Raw genomic sequence first — 17,150 nt, 5'->3', positions numbered from 1 at the left:
GAGTCGCATCCTGCAGACTTTCAAGGAGGACCCTACGTTAGTGAGGTCAGAGGGTTAGTTTATTTTTGTTTTATGTGAGGAAGAAGGAACTGAAGGCCAGGAGCCCGCAAACCGTTCCCTCCAAGAAAAAACAAAAACAATACAACACAGAGCCAAATTCAAGATCCGTTCATTTCGAAATGACTGGACACAATGCGTATGAAAGATTGGAGATCATAGGAAGTAGGAAATATATAGAGAGACAGTCCCAGAGTTGACCTGTTCCATAAATGAAGGACTGAGAGTAACGGTTAACTCATGCAATAGAGAGTTGGACAGTTAAGGGATGAGAGTTTGTTGCTAGACAGGTGTTACGCATCAGTCGTAGAGGTGGAAGGATGCATGCATTCGGTTCAGTGAGCATTGAAATTGCGATATAAAAGAGATATGCAACAGTGCGGCGAAGAGAGAGAGAGAGAGAGAGAGAGAGAGAGAGAGAGAGAGAGAGGCTGCAGGAAGCAAGTAAGAGGAGGGGAGTTGATGAGACGAAAAGCCTTTGACTCCACCTTGTTGAGAAGAGCTGTATGTGGGGAGCTTCCCCACACATGAGAGTTGTACTCTAAACAGGGGTGAATAAAATCCGTGAATAATGTCAACAGCTGTGCAGGGATAAAGAAGGCAAGGAGTCGGCTTAGCACACCTATTCTCTTGGATGCAGATTTTACAAGAGATGTACCGGTAATAAACTGTGATCTTTTCAAGACAAATCCCAAAAGAATTAAATCCCAAGTATGTTTAAGGATGATGCAGGATTGTCCTGGATATAATTAAATATTAATGGGTACTCCTGTGGAAGATTTTGTTGGGTTGATAGGTGTAAGAACTTAGTCTTTGATGAATTATACACAACAATATAACTTTTACCCCAGTCAGAGATACGAGCCAATTCAGGCATTAGGTGTGCCATAGCCTCATCCCTTGTTTGTTGAAGTAACTGCTGAGATGGACGTTGCGGGAACCGAATGGAAAGGTGAAGGGTGGAATCATCAGCGTATGAGTGGATAGGGTTAGATGTACAGCTTAGAAGGTCATTGGTGAATAATAGGAACAGAGTTGGTGATCAGAATGGGTTACCCAGTGTACCAGAGTTACCATATCGTGCTGTCAATATGTTCTTTTTCATAATAAGAAACTTCTTTAACTTGTGTTCTTTTATTTGCAGATGAAAATCTGTGCCCTAAAACATCTCGGCATCATTCACCGCTATAAACAGGACCTCAGAACTTCATCCCCACTGTTGTTAGTATGACATACTGTGTCCAGTGCCATATGTTGTTGTTTGGTGACGTCATCTGCATCCTATCTATAATGTGACTTCAATTGTAATCCCAAAGATTAAGGTGAGATTCTTATAAATCATCATCATCATCATCATCCGGACCTCCTTTCCCACCCAAGGGCAGGGTGAGGAGTAGCAATGTCCAGACAGCCCAAAATTGCCCAATCCAATGGGCCACGCTTCCATTCACTCATCATTCAAGCCCCCGGAATCCTGGCTCTATTGGATACGCCAAAAACATTCACCACGTTCTGTAGCTTCACATATCGTATCCGACAGAGTCAATCTAGACACTTTCACGTTAGAAAGGGGTGCCAAAAATCCCTGATCATGCACACCTCCTCACAAAATTCATCCAGCCAGCTCGATCTCCTGTCAGTTCCCTAGCCTCACTGACTTCCAAACCTCTCTTCCTCACACATTCATCCACCATATCTCTCCACCTTCTCCTTGGCCTACCTCGCCTCCTCCCTTCTTCGAATTCGCTCAGATATGTCTTCTTCACCACTCTATTGTTATCCATTCTCTCCACATGACCATACCATCTCAGTACACTCTCTTCAATTCTGGTGTCCACCGACTTCCTCACTCCGCATCTTTTACGAATCACATTATTTCGTATCCTATCCACTCACTGTACTCCACATACATTCCTCAGCAGTCCCATCTCCACTGCTCTTACTCTTGACTTTTCATTTTCATGCCACACCATAGTCTCACATCCATATGTTAAAGTTGGCACTAACACTCCTTCATGTAAGCCTCGTGCAGCTGCAACACTTAAGTCTCTGTTTCTTATCAAGGCCTTCATTGCACCAGCTACTTTTCTTCCTTGTGTCACTCTACTTTCAACTTCTTTTGCACATTTCCCTCTCTTTTCTATCACTGTAACCAGGTATTTGAACTCTCTCACCAGTTCCAGTCTCTCTCCATTCACTGTTACATTGCATTGGGAGTCACCTTCTCTCTCAATAACCATCATTTTACTCTTTTCTACATTTACTCTCAAGGAACGACGCTTACAGACATCAGCAAAACTCTGCACTAGCCTACCAAGTTCTTGTCCGGTACTTGCAAGCAGTACTGCATCATCAGCATACAACAAATTTGAGATATTCCATCCATCACCATTCATTACCAATGCCATCCCTCTCTCCATTACTCGTGTTTTCACTTCTCTCATCACCCCATCCATATATACATTGAACAACCATGGGGACATCACACAACCTTGTCGCACGCCCACACTGATTGTGAACCATTCAGTTAGATGCCCATTAACCCTGACACATGCTTCACTACCATCATAAAAACTCTTGACGGCACCTAACAGCTTACCCTTTACACCATACATGTGCAAAACTTTCCACAATCCTTCTCTGTCTACTTTGTCATATGCTTTTTCCAGATCCATGAATGACATAAACACCTTATGGTCCTTCTCACAAGCCTTCTCTATAATATGTCTCACTGCAAATATTTGGTCCACACATCCTCTGCCATTCCTAAAGCCACCCTGTTCATCACTCACTAGGACTTCTGATATCTCTCTTACTTTCTCTACAATAATTCTTCCATATACCTTCCCCACCACACTCAGTAAGCTTATGCCGCGATAATTCTTGCACTCACTTCGTTCACCTTTATTTTTGTACAGGGGTACAATCACAGTCTTTTTCCACTCTGCAGGCACAGTTTCACTCATCCATGCCTTCTTACATATCTCCAACAAGCACTTCATTCCATTCTCTCCACTACATTTAAGCATCTCTGCATACACCTCATCAACCCCAGCAGCTTTCCCATTTTTCAGCCGCTTCACAGCACTCTTCACCTGTGCGAGTGTCACGTCTCCCGGCACTGCATTCCTTCTCTGCACACCCCCAAAACCAATCACGTTTACAGCTGCTCTGCTCTCTCTATCCCCATTCATCAGGCTTTCAAAATATTCTTTCCATCTGGTCCTTACTTCATCTCCATGGGTTAATAATCTACCACCTGCATCCTTCACACCATCCCATTTCTCACCGCTTTCACTTCTACATTTCCGCACCTCTTTCCAGAATAACTTTCTATTTTCAGAGTAGTTCGCATTCATTTTTCTTCCTAGATCCTCATTTACATCCTTCTTTTTCCTCGTCACTAGTCTCTTTACGTGCTTCTTGCTCTCAACATATTCAGTTCTTATTTCAACTGAACCCCTATCCTGTAACCACTTTAGCCACTTCTTTCTCTTTTCCTCCACCGCTCTCTTTACCTCCTCATCCCACCATGCCGTACCTTTCTTCTTTGTTGTTACTCTTGCCACACCACATACCACTTTAGCATTCCTAACTAAGCAATCCATATATGCATTCAACAGTCTGTCCAGATCCATTTCATTCCAATTCAGCAATTCTAACTCGTCCTACGTTAGTATTGTTATGAATATGACTGAAGCTGAACTCATTACATGACCTTTTAAGGAATTTTTTTTCGTCCTTTTTGGGTAAAGAACCCATGGGTCCTGCAGCAATTAGTTTGACTGTTCAGGTTATAGTACACATTTGTACACATCACGTGGTTTACCATAGTGTCCCCAAAGTGCTGCGTTACTATTACTAAACCAGCAACCACCTGTACTGGAGACATGCGAGCGAGTTCTCATGTAATTTTAGTGTAATGGCATCTGCGGGGGTCTATTTATGGCATACCGATGGTTCTTGTGAAAGATCAGTAGACTGTATAACGAAACCCAGATACTCCAGGGATCGATCTCGCTATCTTACGATCAAAAGTTCACGCCTCTACTACACGACCAGCATCTTTCCCAAAGAATGGCAAGTAATGCATAATCGGAACGAGATAAGATACCAGTGCTCAGTAAAGCTATTGTCATCACGAGTCGCAAGAAAGCGGAGATTAGTAAGAACGCCGACGGCCCTACTCCCTCTCTCTCTGTGCACAGCCAGCAGACAAGATGGTTCTGAGTGAAGTAACGCGCGCCAGGCTAAGTTTGAAGTGGGTGTCCGCAGACTTTTTCACCAAAGGATGGGATTTCTTTCTGAAGGAAGAATACCTCACTCTCCTCGTCCTAGGAGGCGTAAGTGAGTAAAACTGAGTACACTAAAAGGTGCTGATATTTTACAGGTTTGAGAGAGAGGGAGAGAGAGAGAGAGAGAGAGAGAGAGTCTCATACATACACGGACCGCACAGACCTTACGGTCTCTACGAGGTGGTCTGACCTTAACAATGATATAGTATTTCAGTCACAGCAGTAGGAGGAAGGGATAGCACAGCGGAAGGCTTTCTCCACCACCCTCCAGACCCTCCGACATTTACCTTGCATGAAAAAAAAAAAAAAAAGAAGAGAGAGAGAGAGAGAAAGGAACAACAACTTGCAGGACTTAAAAACCTGAAAGAAATTTTCACAGGATCGTAGAAAGTAGAATAATAAATAATGGGAATGGAAAGACGGAGCATACAGCCCCATAATTAATGTTAATGTTAACCTAATGCATCCAATTTTTATTTTATTTTATTTATAAAGATAAGGCAAAAGCTTTCATATCTAACACCCTTTTGCATAATTCAGTATACGTACTCATGCATGATGTGTACACCCGTGCATGTGCTCATAAATGCATAAGCTCATGCAACCATGCACACACAACCATATGCCTGTGTAGGGTACAAAGGCATTTCATTGTCTACTCCCAAGAGAACAGCAAGGATATGGGTAATACGTGTACGCTGTTTAATGCGGTGCCCACACCTGACGCAGCACATTTAGTCGGGTCAGGTGAGGTTGTTTTTGTTGTTGATATTCTCCCCACGACGTGGTGGGGAACGGGCAAACAAAAGAGCCCGTCACAGAAGAGGCGAAAAATAGCTCCCAAAATGGAGCAAAGCAGGGACGAAGACGTGCAGACAGGGCAAGGGCGGCAGAGGAAGGGAACGAGGCGGCGATGGAAACAACCCGATGATCGAGGAGGCGAGGGGGAGAGCGGTAGACAGCGCGGCGCCGATGGAGAGGGCGCCGGCATGCTCAGGTCGAACCCCCAAACGACTCGGTGATGGAATGCGGCTGGCTGCTCGGATGTTAACAGAGGGCAGAGAGGGACGAGAGAGCGATGGACAAAACGGCGCCGATGGTAAGGGCGCCGAAGCTCAGGTGGAAGTCCCGAACTCTGCCCTCAACCCCCATCTGACTCGCTCCAGCTCTCCACAGCAGCAGGTGGTGGCGTGGAGGGTAGGCCCGGTCCTGGTGGACGCAAGGGGCACAACCCCGGTCAAGGTAGTATCGGAGGAATGGCGGTCGGCCATGGAAAGGGAGGACGGCCTACATCTCCTGATGGGCTGACCGGGGCACTCCCGAAGGTGGAGAGGACAGGCCCGCCCCTTGGCTGGTGCGGCTGCTGTGGAGAGCTGGTCCCGCCGGGAACAGCGGTGGAGGTGTTGCCTCGGCGAGAGGTGGACTGCGAGTGCAGGTGAGGTCAGAATCTGGTCAGGGATCGTTGCTCTACCCTCTCCTTCCCAGAGACACGGATATACATTTATTCATATACATCACACATACACATGCACACTTATAGATAGGATTACATATTTTTCTTCGTATCTGTATTAACACCATTCGCATCAAGATGGATATCTAATATCTTTCTCAATATATTTATGGCACTGCTCTCAATCGCATTCCTGGGAAGTTCATTCCATTGATTTACAGTGGAGATGGTGAAGAAATTTTTGGTTGTATTTAGATTAGGCTTCCTAACTTGCAGCTTCAAGCCATTTCCTCGAGCTGTGGTCTCTGTAACAATACTAAACAGTTTGTTTGATTCGATATTACTGAAACCGTTAATATTTTCATCAGTCATGTGATTCTTAGGTTAATGTTTAACTTCTATATTGATGTTTATTTCATTACTGATATATTCATAGTTTATTACCATTCTTTTTATCAGAATACTTGCGCGAATTACTTCAGTTTACCTTAAACTTAAAAGTACACACACACACACACACACACACACACACACACACACACACACACACACAAAGTGTTCCAGCACTATTTCTGAGACCGACTCTCAACCGGAGTAGTGCTCCCTCCCCCCTCCCCCGAGGGTATGAGTAAGTTTTAGGAGGGGCAGAAGAATTCGTAGGAAAAAAACGGAGTGGTCGGAACTTGCACCATGTATCATGACAAACCTTTGATTCATACTCGTTCAGTTTTGTGTACTCTAACCATCAAAGCAGGCGTTTCTTTGTACCTATGCGCTGAATGTTTCTTTACACTGTTTGTTGCCTGGTTGCAGCTATGCTTCCTCTCTCCTACCACGACTGTCTCGTAAGAATGATAACAATCCAGTGAAGTCTAGCAAAGGATAATGAGCCACATTCTTTTGTTTGTTTGTTTGTTTGTTTTGCATTTTCTAAGTCTGAACATTAAAAAAAAAAAAAAAAAAATGGATGCCCTGAGGTCACGCTTGGCTTCAGGGCAAAAACGCACTATGTCCCAGAATTTTTTCAATATACTTAAATTTTCAGACTGCCGCAATTTCAAATGCTACTCGCCCTTTATGTCCGCACACAATCATTGCCTCTCTGTCACACTCTTTCTCCATGTGAGATATTTAAAAGTATAGGAAAATAATGAACCAAACGATGAAATTATGACTATTTCTGTGTACTAAAATGAACTTATTCGTTTTAATGACCATTTGAAAATTTAATAAATCATTAATTAAGGGATTATGAACATGCATGAGCTTTTCTTTTCTTTCGTGCCTATGACTGTGGAATGTAGTTTATGTCCATATGGTGCTATTTATGATCTATAATTGACACACACACACACACACACACACACACACACACACACACACACACACACACACACACACACACGTATATGCTGTTCCTTCACTTCCTCAAGTTGTTTTCCCCTCTTTTGCACTGCGTTTTTGATGTTATCTTTCCATCTGGTTCTAGATCTTTCAGGCGGCCTACTACCCTCTGGTGTCTATTCATAGTATCTCCTTAGGTAGCGTTGTTCTCTCATTCTCTATACGTCCCCGAACAATTACACTTGCCCCCTCTCCACATAGCCCTGCATGCTTTCAGCTCCAAGAGAAACTATTATTCCCTCATTCCTAATTTTATTCATTCTTGTAACTCCAAGAATTAGTCTTAGAACACTCATTTCACATGCCTTTTAGTTTTGCTGCTAGGAGACCAAGCTTCAAGGCGTAAGTCAAAACTGATCTCAGAATAGAAGTATAGATGATTGTCCTTACTTGGAGGTGCACATTTTTGTCTTTCAGGAGTGTGTATAATAAATAAAAAGAGTTGTTAAATTTGCTGATTCTATTGTTTAGCTCAAGGGACTTACGTTTTCTGTGCCAAAGACAGTTCCAAGATATTTAAAGGTCTCTGATTGCTTTAGAATATGGTCCCCCAAGGTGATGTTCATTGCTTGTTCGTTTCTCGATAGATGTATTACTTCTGTTTTGGTTCTGCTGATCATCATCTCATTTGCGACCAGTTCCTCATCTCGTGCATCTGTGTGTTGTTGTAGGGTTTCCTTCGATGATGTTATCAAAGCAAGGTCGTCTGAATAGCCAAAGATTTCTCCATCCAAGTTACGTTGTTCATTGTTACGGCTGTAATAATCCACGAAAAGAGTGAACAGTAAGGGCGACAACACACTTTCTTCTCTAATTCCTGTTAGTACAACAAATCAGTTATGGTTTGTTGCATTTTGCCCCTACGTTTGTTGTTTAAGTGTGTACTCTTGATGGAATTGCGAAGTTATGCAGGGATGCCTAATTCTTCCCTTGCTAAGATGTTCCAAAGGATTCTTCTAGGCACTCTGTCAAAAGTCTTTTCAAGGTCTAGAAAGGCTATGTACAAGTTCTTGTTCCGCTCTCAGTTTTTCCTACATACCATTTTTAAGCTGCAGGTGAGGTCAACCAAGGATCTACCTGGTCGGAATCCATGCTGCCATTCTTGTAACTTATCCTCCACTAATCCTCTCAGTCTTCTCTTCAAGACCCTCTCATAGACCTTTGCCATATGGGGCATAAGATCCCTCAGTAGTTTTAGCAGTCTGTCTTGTCGCCCCTTTTGTGGATTGGACAGATTAAGAATTTATTCCAATCATCCGGAGTCATCCCTGCATCAAAGCACTTCTCAAAGCTTCTCAAAAATGTCCCAAATCCAGGTAAATCCCTCCTCTCCGATGTTTTTGAGAACTTCGGTTGGTATTTCATCCTCGCCAGGGGCCTTACCATTCTTCATATTCTTTAGGGCTGCTTTAACTTCACCGATGGTAATTGATTGATCTTCTGGCTGCTCCTGTACGTAATGTGCTTAAGGTCATCATCGAGGTCATTTGGTACATTTAGTAGTGTTTCAAAATGGTCCTTCCACCGTCTCCCTGTCTCTTCATGATCTGTGAAGAGGATCGTGCCATTTTGATTTTTAATGGCATAGATTGGGGATGAAGACGTCTTTCACTAGTTTTAAGCCGCGTTGTAAATCAGCTTCGGGTGCTGAGTAGGTCGTCTAGATTTCTCCCGCTTCTTTGCCGTGCTTGCTGTTTAGTATCCTTATTCGCTGTCTCTGCTAATCGCCTGGCTTCGTATATCTGTCTGTCGTGCTGCCTCCTGGTCTTCATAAATAAATTAACAGATAAATAAATATCCATATATCAATCTATTTATATCTATCTATCTATCTATCTATTTATCTATATTCACGATCTAATGCTGACCATTAAAATCGTCAAATGGGGTCCCCTACCCAGTCCCATATTTTAACTAAGTGCCCCCAAAGAAGTTGAAGCTCTCTCTCTCTCACACACACACACACACACACACACACACACACACACACACACACATACACACACACACACACACACACACACAGGGCCGGATTAATAAACTGAACTATCTGCCACTTCTCTGACATAGCCATGCTTTTCCATACTCCCTTTCCCATGATATCTTTCAGAGATGCATGAGGTAAGGTAAGTAAATTATTTGCTTTTACTTAAGTTTCTCATAAATTCGTTTTTACGTCACTATGACTATAATGTGGCATAAAATTGTCCCAAAATTGGTATACACCTAATGAAAGATATGCTTTTTCATCTGGCCATAAAAAGAACAATGTGTGATGAAAACAGTCTTGATATTAGTTTCCTTACTATGAGAGATGTTAAGTTTATGTTAAGCTCATCTATGTTAAGACGAGTATTTGTGCGAACCGCGTATTGGCGCAAGCATTGGGAACATACCGTGTTTAAATTTTGAGAGTAGTCATGGCAGAGACTTTATTACTTCCGTGCTCACTTCCCTATCGCTGATCTGTGTTTTCAATGAACCAGCAACCTTTCTACCTTGCTGTACACTTTGAAGTTCTCTATTCTCTAAATTTCCATCCTTACTCATAACAGTACCTAAGTAGTTGAGGACACTTGCATCATCCGTGTCCTCACCATCCAGCCTGATATTGCATTCTGTGGTTTCATTTTCTCAAAGACCATGATTTTATTCTTATCTACATTTATTTTAGATTCTCTTCTTACGTACACTCCCATACCTTTTCACCAAGCCTTGCAGTTCACATTTATCTTTAATTTCATCCCTACACAAACTAAACAACCACCGAGACATGACACATTCCTATTTCAGTCCAGTACTCATAAATAAGTAAATTAATTAACATATATATATATATATATATATATATATATATATATATATATATATATATATATATATATATATATAGATAGATAGATAGATTTAGATATATATAGATTTTTTTTTTTTTTTTGAGGAAGAAGGAACCAAAGGCCACGAGCCCGCAAAATTGTTCCTTCCAAGAGAAAAACAAAATACAAGAGAGAGCCAAATTCAAGATCTGATCATTTCGAGATGCCTGGACACACTGCGTTTGAAAGATTGGAGATCATAGGAAGCAGGAAATACAGACAGAGGGAGACAGTTCCAGAGTTGACCTGTTGCATAAATGAAGGACTGGGAGTAACGGTTAACTCTTGCAATAGAAAGTTGGACAGAAAAGGGATGAGAGTTTGCTGCTAGACGGGTGCTACGAGCCCGTCATAGAGGTGGAGGAATGCATGCAGACAGTTCAGAGGAGCAGTGACCATTGAAATAGCGATAGAATAGAGATAAAGATGCAACAGTGCGGCGAAGAGACAGAGGTTGAAGGGAGTCAGTAAGAGGAGGAGAGTTAATGAGACGAAAAGCCTTTGACTCCACCCTATTGAGAAAAGCTGTATGTGGGGAGCCTCCCCTCACATGAGAGTTGTACTCCACACAGGGGCGGATAAAACCCCTGTATAGAGTCAACAATTGTGCAGGGGTAAAGAAGGAACAGAGTCGGCTTAGCACACATAATCTCTTGGAAGCAAATTGTACAAAAGATGTAATATGACCTTTCCAAGATAAGTCCCAAGCAAATGAAGCCCCAGGCATGTTCAAGGATGATGCAGGATTAAGCTGGATATTATTAAACGTTAGTGGGTATACCTGTGGAAGATTTTGTCGGGTTGATAGGTGTAAGAACTGAGTCTTTGATGCATTAAAAACAACCAGATTATTTTTACCCCAGTCAGAGATACGAGCCAAGTCAGACACTAGATGTGCCATAGCCTCATCCCTTGTTTGTTGAAGTAACTGCTGAGATGGACGTTGCGGGAATCGAATGGAAACGTGAATGGAGGAGTCATCAGCGTATGAGTGGATAGGGTTTGATGTACAGTTTAGAAGGTCATTGATGAATAGAAGGAAGAGAGTTGGTGATAGGACAGAGCCCTAAGGAACACCACTGTTGATAGATCTAGGAGAGGAACGATGGCCGTCTACAACAGCGGCTATAGAACGACCAGAAAGGAAGCTAGAGATGAAGGCACAGGTAGAAGGATAGAAACCGTAAGAGGGCAGTTTGGAAATTAAAGATTTATACCAGACTCGATCGAAAGCCTTTGAGATGTCAAGTGCAATGGCAAAGCTTTCGCCAAAGTCCCGAAAGGAGGATGACCAGGAGTCTGAGAGGTAGGTGAGAAGATAGCCAGTGGAGCATCCCTGACGGAACCCATACTGACGATCAGAAAGAAGGTTGTGATAGGAAAGATGCTTTAAAATTTTTCTATTAATAATTTACTCGAAAACTTTGAGATACAGGATGTTAAAGCAACTGGACGATAGCCAGAGGGTTGGGAATGGTCACCCTTCTTTGGGACTGGCTGAATGAGAGCAACTTCCATTAAGGTACAAGGACAGGTACAAGTTGATCGACAAAGGCGAAAGAGTTTGCCTAGGCAGGGTGTAAGCACAGAAGCACAGTTCTTGAGAACAACATTAGGGACTCCATCAGGCCCATATGCCTTATTAGTACTGAGGCCAGCAATGGCAGAAAATATACCAGCTGAAGAAATTTTTATGTCAGCCATGAGGAAGTCTGGGGGTGGAAGGGATGGAGGAACAGCACCGGAATCGTCTAAGGTGGAATTGGAGGAGAAAGTCTGAGCGAAGAGATCTGCTTTATCAGTAGAAGAAATAGCTACAGAACCATCAGAGTAGAAAAGAGGAGGGAAGGATGATGAGGTAAAGTTGTTAGAAAGATTTTTGGCAAGGTGCCAGAAGGAACTGGAAGAATTCGAGTCAGAGAGTTGAGAGCATTTAGTACGGATGAAATTATTTTTAGGGGACCGAAGAACAGACTTAGCACGATTCCGGGCTGAAACGTATAAAAGATGTGATTCAGTGGTGGGTTGGCTCCGGTACCTTTTATAGGCCCTCTCCTTGTTGCGGACAGCATTAGAACAAGCGTGATTAAACCAAGGCTTTCTTGCATTAGTCAAAGGATATGAGAAAGGAATGTATGCTTCCATGCCCGAGAGAATAACCTCCGTAATGCGCAAGGCACACCCAGATGGTTCCCGCCCATGGAAGCAATATATATATATATATATATATATATATATATATATATATATATATATGAGAGAGAGAGAGAGAGAGAGAGAGAGAGAGATTCATATCTACTGAAGCCCTTGCGCTCTCATACACACGATTCACAGCATTCAACATTTTCCCATCTACTCAATGTATTTTTAAAACCTTCCACATTGTCATGACTGTGCTTTCTTCAGATTCATGAAGGTAACATACTACTTTTCCTTCTTTGGAAACATTTCCACTAAACATCTTCGAACGAATAATTTATATGATCTACAAGCAGTCTCTTCCCTTCCTTAAAAAACATTTTCTTCTCCAACTAATTCCTCTGTTATTCCTTTAACTGTGTCGATAAGTACCCTACTATATTTTTTTCGTGTTGCATTGAAATGGCATACACCCCTATGATTGCCAAACACTTCTCTTTCCCCTTTTTCTTTGTATTAGGGAACAGTTATACCTGTCTTCCAATCCTACCTGACACTATCTTCCCAGACCAATCTGCACATCTTCCTTATTTGCTCTTTCACAAGCTCACCATTTGACCACACATTTCATCAGCTCCTGGGGCTTTCCCCATTTTAACTTGTTTCGATTACTTCCATACTACTGATCTCTTCCTCCCTAATCACCTCCCTTCCCCCAGCCATTTTCAGACCACTTATTCTTGAGCCCCTTTCGTGTTCTATGTGCAACAATTCCCTTTAAATAGTGCTCTCCATTTGCTCACTTATTCTCAGTTCTCTACCAACATTCTGCCATTTTTATCCTTCACTCCTCCACTGTTTCCCTTAATATCCTGTCTTACCTTCTTGACCTCCTTCCAAACAGTTCCTTCCATTTTCTCTTCGTTATACTCGTACATACATTTCTTCCAAACTTCTCATGCATTCTTCTCTTATTCATTCTTACTAGTCTTTTCACCTCTCTCCTCTTTTCTACAACGATATAACTCTCTTTTCCTTCTCTCCACATACTCCATTCCTCTACTTTCTATTCAGTCACTATATGCTTTCTTCTTCCCTGCTACAGCTCGTTTCACCACTTCATTCCACCATGCTGTTCCTTGCACTCCCCCATGTCTCCTCTTCAAGCCGCATACAGCCTTACATGCTACACATACCTTATTCTCTGACTCTCTTACACATACTATTTACCTCCCCCATCTGCTCTAAATCATACCTACCCAATCGCTCCTCCAAGTCTCGTTTGCATTTCGTCTTTCTTCATCCTCCTCTAGCCCTCCCACTCCCCTTGCAGGAATTGTTTCCTCTTGTCTTTCTCTCCCTCTGTTCACTCAGGGCTATTGCACCTCTGTCTCGGACACTGTTATGTAGTGATCAGCTAGTCCGCTCCCCTAACCTCTTTACACTCCGGGTCTAACACAGGTCTTCTCATTCGCACATTCCCACACACATAATCGATTACTGTCTTCCGTTCAGTCAACTCACCACCCAGGCTCCTTGTCACTCGCCATGTATAACTGTGGATCATTTTGCGCCTAAAGGTGTTAATTATTGCAAAGCCCTTCTCCACACAGATGTCAATCAGGGCACTGCAAAATAATAAAAAAAGGCAAATTCCTTAATTAATTCAAGAATTAAGTTCCACTTCCTTCATCTTCGAGGGAATTTTATGTTTGTACCACTTTCCCGTTGTTCTTCGGACGCTTCATATATACTTGAATTTTGGCAGTGTGAATGATTGATCTGCTTCGAGGGAATAACTTGTCCTGCCGGTTGACTCACTTGGCCATTATTGTGCTGGTCCGTCGTATACTTGCTGGGGGCATCTGCACCTCTACTAAACGGCTGGATGGACAGACTGTCGTCATCACTGGTTGCAACGTTGGTATTGGCAAGGAGACAGCACGAGACTTAAGCAAAGAGGTAAGATAGAATATCAACTCATGCTGAGGTCAGCTTTGACACAATGAGGGGAATTTTAAGGCAGCAGTGTGAGGTGAGAATTGAGCTGTGTAGCTGGAACAGGAGAGGTTACGTAAAGCTTTTTCTTGGCAGCAAGGTAGCATTAGAATGGAAAGGCTTAATCCGAACTAATAATATAGTGGGGTTTGAACTGCCAGGGCTGGAGGGGTGAGATAGGACAGATCTAGAGTACTGTAAAGCTAATACTGGAGATGGGAAATAAGAATGAGTCTGGTGTGATATAAGATTCACACTTAAAGACACTTGACTCTTAAGAGCTGTAATGTAAACTCTATTATTTGTAGTTCATTGTACGGCTACATAACTTACAAACAAAACAAAGCAAAACAAAACAAGGAGTACCCAGAGAATCTAACACCCGCCCCCTACCATCGGTTTAAGTCCGCACCTCCGACACAAACCTGTGCCATTAACCTTTGACTAATTGTCCTCATTATCGAACTGCTTCATCTTTACCTGGCCATCAACTCATCCACCAAGTTTAGTCAAAATCGAATTTTAAAATTGTTTTTGTTGACTTTTCTGTGACCTTGACCACTGGCCTATTTCTCTGCAAACAGAAGAATTTTATTCTTGGGCTAACCACGAAGATCAATTACGAAGATTAAATTAAAATCTTGACTCTCCTGATGATAGACTATGGATGATAGACTATGCTTTTTGGGACAACTTTGACTTATTATTATTATAACACATTTTAGTAATGCAAAAGTATTGTTTCAGTACATGGTTGATACTGATGTATACTTGCCGCTGAACTTAAAATTCTATACACCAATTATTCATTTCCGTAATTCACACCAAACCCATCCATCAAGTCTGATCACGATCGAATCAAAGCTATTTGTGAAGAAGGGCCAAACCTTTGACTTAGCCCTGACATCTTTACCTTTATCCTGTTGTTCTCAGAACTGAATCATTCCATCCACTTTTGTCCCTCTGTCCACCAGGTTCGTCTTCCCCTTGACCTATGGTCTATAGCATTTTCCATCTTAAAACTGATAGCCTGTTTCTCTGATGGTTTTTAGTCATATATGGGGCAGGTGGGCTTTACACTTCTTCGATTTTCGTTTCTTAACACCGCTGTGTGGCTCTTCCACTTAAAAAGTGACTGCATAAAATATCACAGATCTGCAGTAATATCGTCTACATCCGAAAGCGCTATGGGGAAAAAAAAAAAAAAAAAAAAAAAAAAAAAAAAAAAAGCGCTGCAACGCGCATTTCAAAAAATATCTTATTATAATTTTAATATGTAGGCATAATATGTTACAACATATTATGACTGCACTCCTATCTTTAAGTGAGGACAATCATCCTGATAGTTTTTTAAATAGTTTTAAACAATTAGATCGAGATAATTTCCTCTGCAGTCGCACCAAAAAAGGACAAATCAGCATAAATCACATATTTTGCATATTCAACCTGTACGCTTATAAAGTCACTCTGTCCGTCACGTAGTACTCCAAGATTGTTGCAGACATTTCCCCACAGAATGATATGGTGTGTTGATTGTCGCTGTTATATTCGGAAACAAGTCAATGTGATTTTTTTCTTACTTTCTTATGTTTTCTCTCCTACCTTCCGCCACTTTTCGTTCATCCTCTTCTGTCTTGTACACCCATTCTTCCTCTCGCCACCTCATTCTCTCTACCACTCCGTCTAACTCCCAACGGTTACAGTTCACACAGGTAAATAAAATCATAAGGTGAGCTGCATCGCTAAATCATTCCCCGTTCATAAATTCACTCAGTCATAGGAAGAGCGTGAGTGTCACTGACAGGTAATAGTGACATTGTACAGTAGTAATAATAACGTAAAAGATCAGTTAGTACTAGTAAATGTAATGGAAGAAAATTTAAGGCATTCATTAACAAGGTCCATTTTCCCTTGCACAGTTTATGCATTCTCTCTCTCTCTCTCTCTCTCTCTCTCTCTCTCTTTCTCTCTCTCACACACACACACACACACACACACACACACACACACACACACACACACACACACATTTAAAGCGCTCTTCTTACCTGTCCCTACCCTTTCCCATGCCTCTGTCCACTTTGTTGCTTCTCTCCCTGTCTCTACCAGCATCCCAGCCTCAGTCCCTACCTCTACACGCCTCCCTGCCTCACTAATGAGTATGAGTCTAACTGGCGTCGAGAGCGGACGTACTGTACTGCACGCCACTCTGTTATTTAAAACTCATCCGCCACGCCATTGCCTTGGTTGGACTCCCTTGTGCTTATATCATCCCACAGCACAGTGTAATGATGCACTTGCTAATGCATCCATACTGTGTGTTATCCTTACCCTTCCTTCCCTATCCTATCCACTTTCGTCCAATCCCTGCTGGAGGTAGAGACGCGAACCCTGCAGGCAGAGCCACAAGGCAGGGGGTGGGGGGGCATTTAGCAATGCTACCATGCCAAACCAGTGAGGATGGCAACCCTTGATAGGGCCTTGGTCGACCCTCATGAAGTACCACTCACTAGGAATAGAATTCAGGTACCTTACAACCCGACCAGAGGATCAATAGACGTCGTTACGACTGGTCTAGCGTGGCTGGAAAGATAGGTAAAGAAAGCAGATTCGTCCACTCGAATGTAGATTCGTCCACTCATTTGCATCATGTCGACACGTGATGTCACCAACAACAACACAGCCTACCTCAGGAAGATACAACCTGAAGACGAAAATGGATCATGGCTGACAATAACAGGAAAGGAATACAGCACAGTAATATATCACAGCCATCCGAATCAGACATCCTCTCTGACGTAATCGACTCTCGTCAAGCCCGCCGACCCCTTTATAATGTCTCCTCTCAAGATGCTTGCTTTCAGAGTGCTGGTGACTCTGTACACCACTCATTTCACTACACCACCTCACCACCAAGAAAAAAAAAAA

Source organism: Coenobita brevimanus, chromosome 89 (assembly GCF_032717465.1).
Source record: "Coenobita brevimanus isolate Jiangsu-jjx chromosome 89, ASM3271746v2, whole genome shotgun sequence".
NCBI classification, from domain to species: domain Eukaryota; kingdom Metazoa; phylum Arthropoda; class Malacostraca; order Decapoda; family Coenobitidae; genus Coenobita; species Coenobita brevimanus.
Note: the sequence above shows the minus strand (reverse complement) of the source record.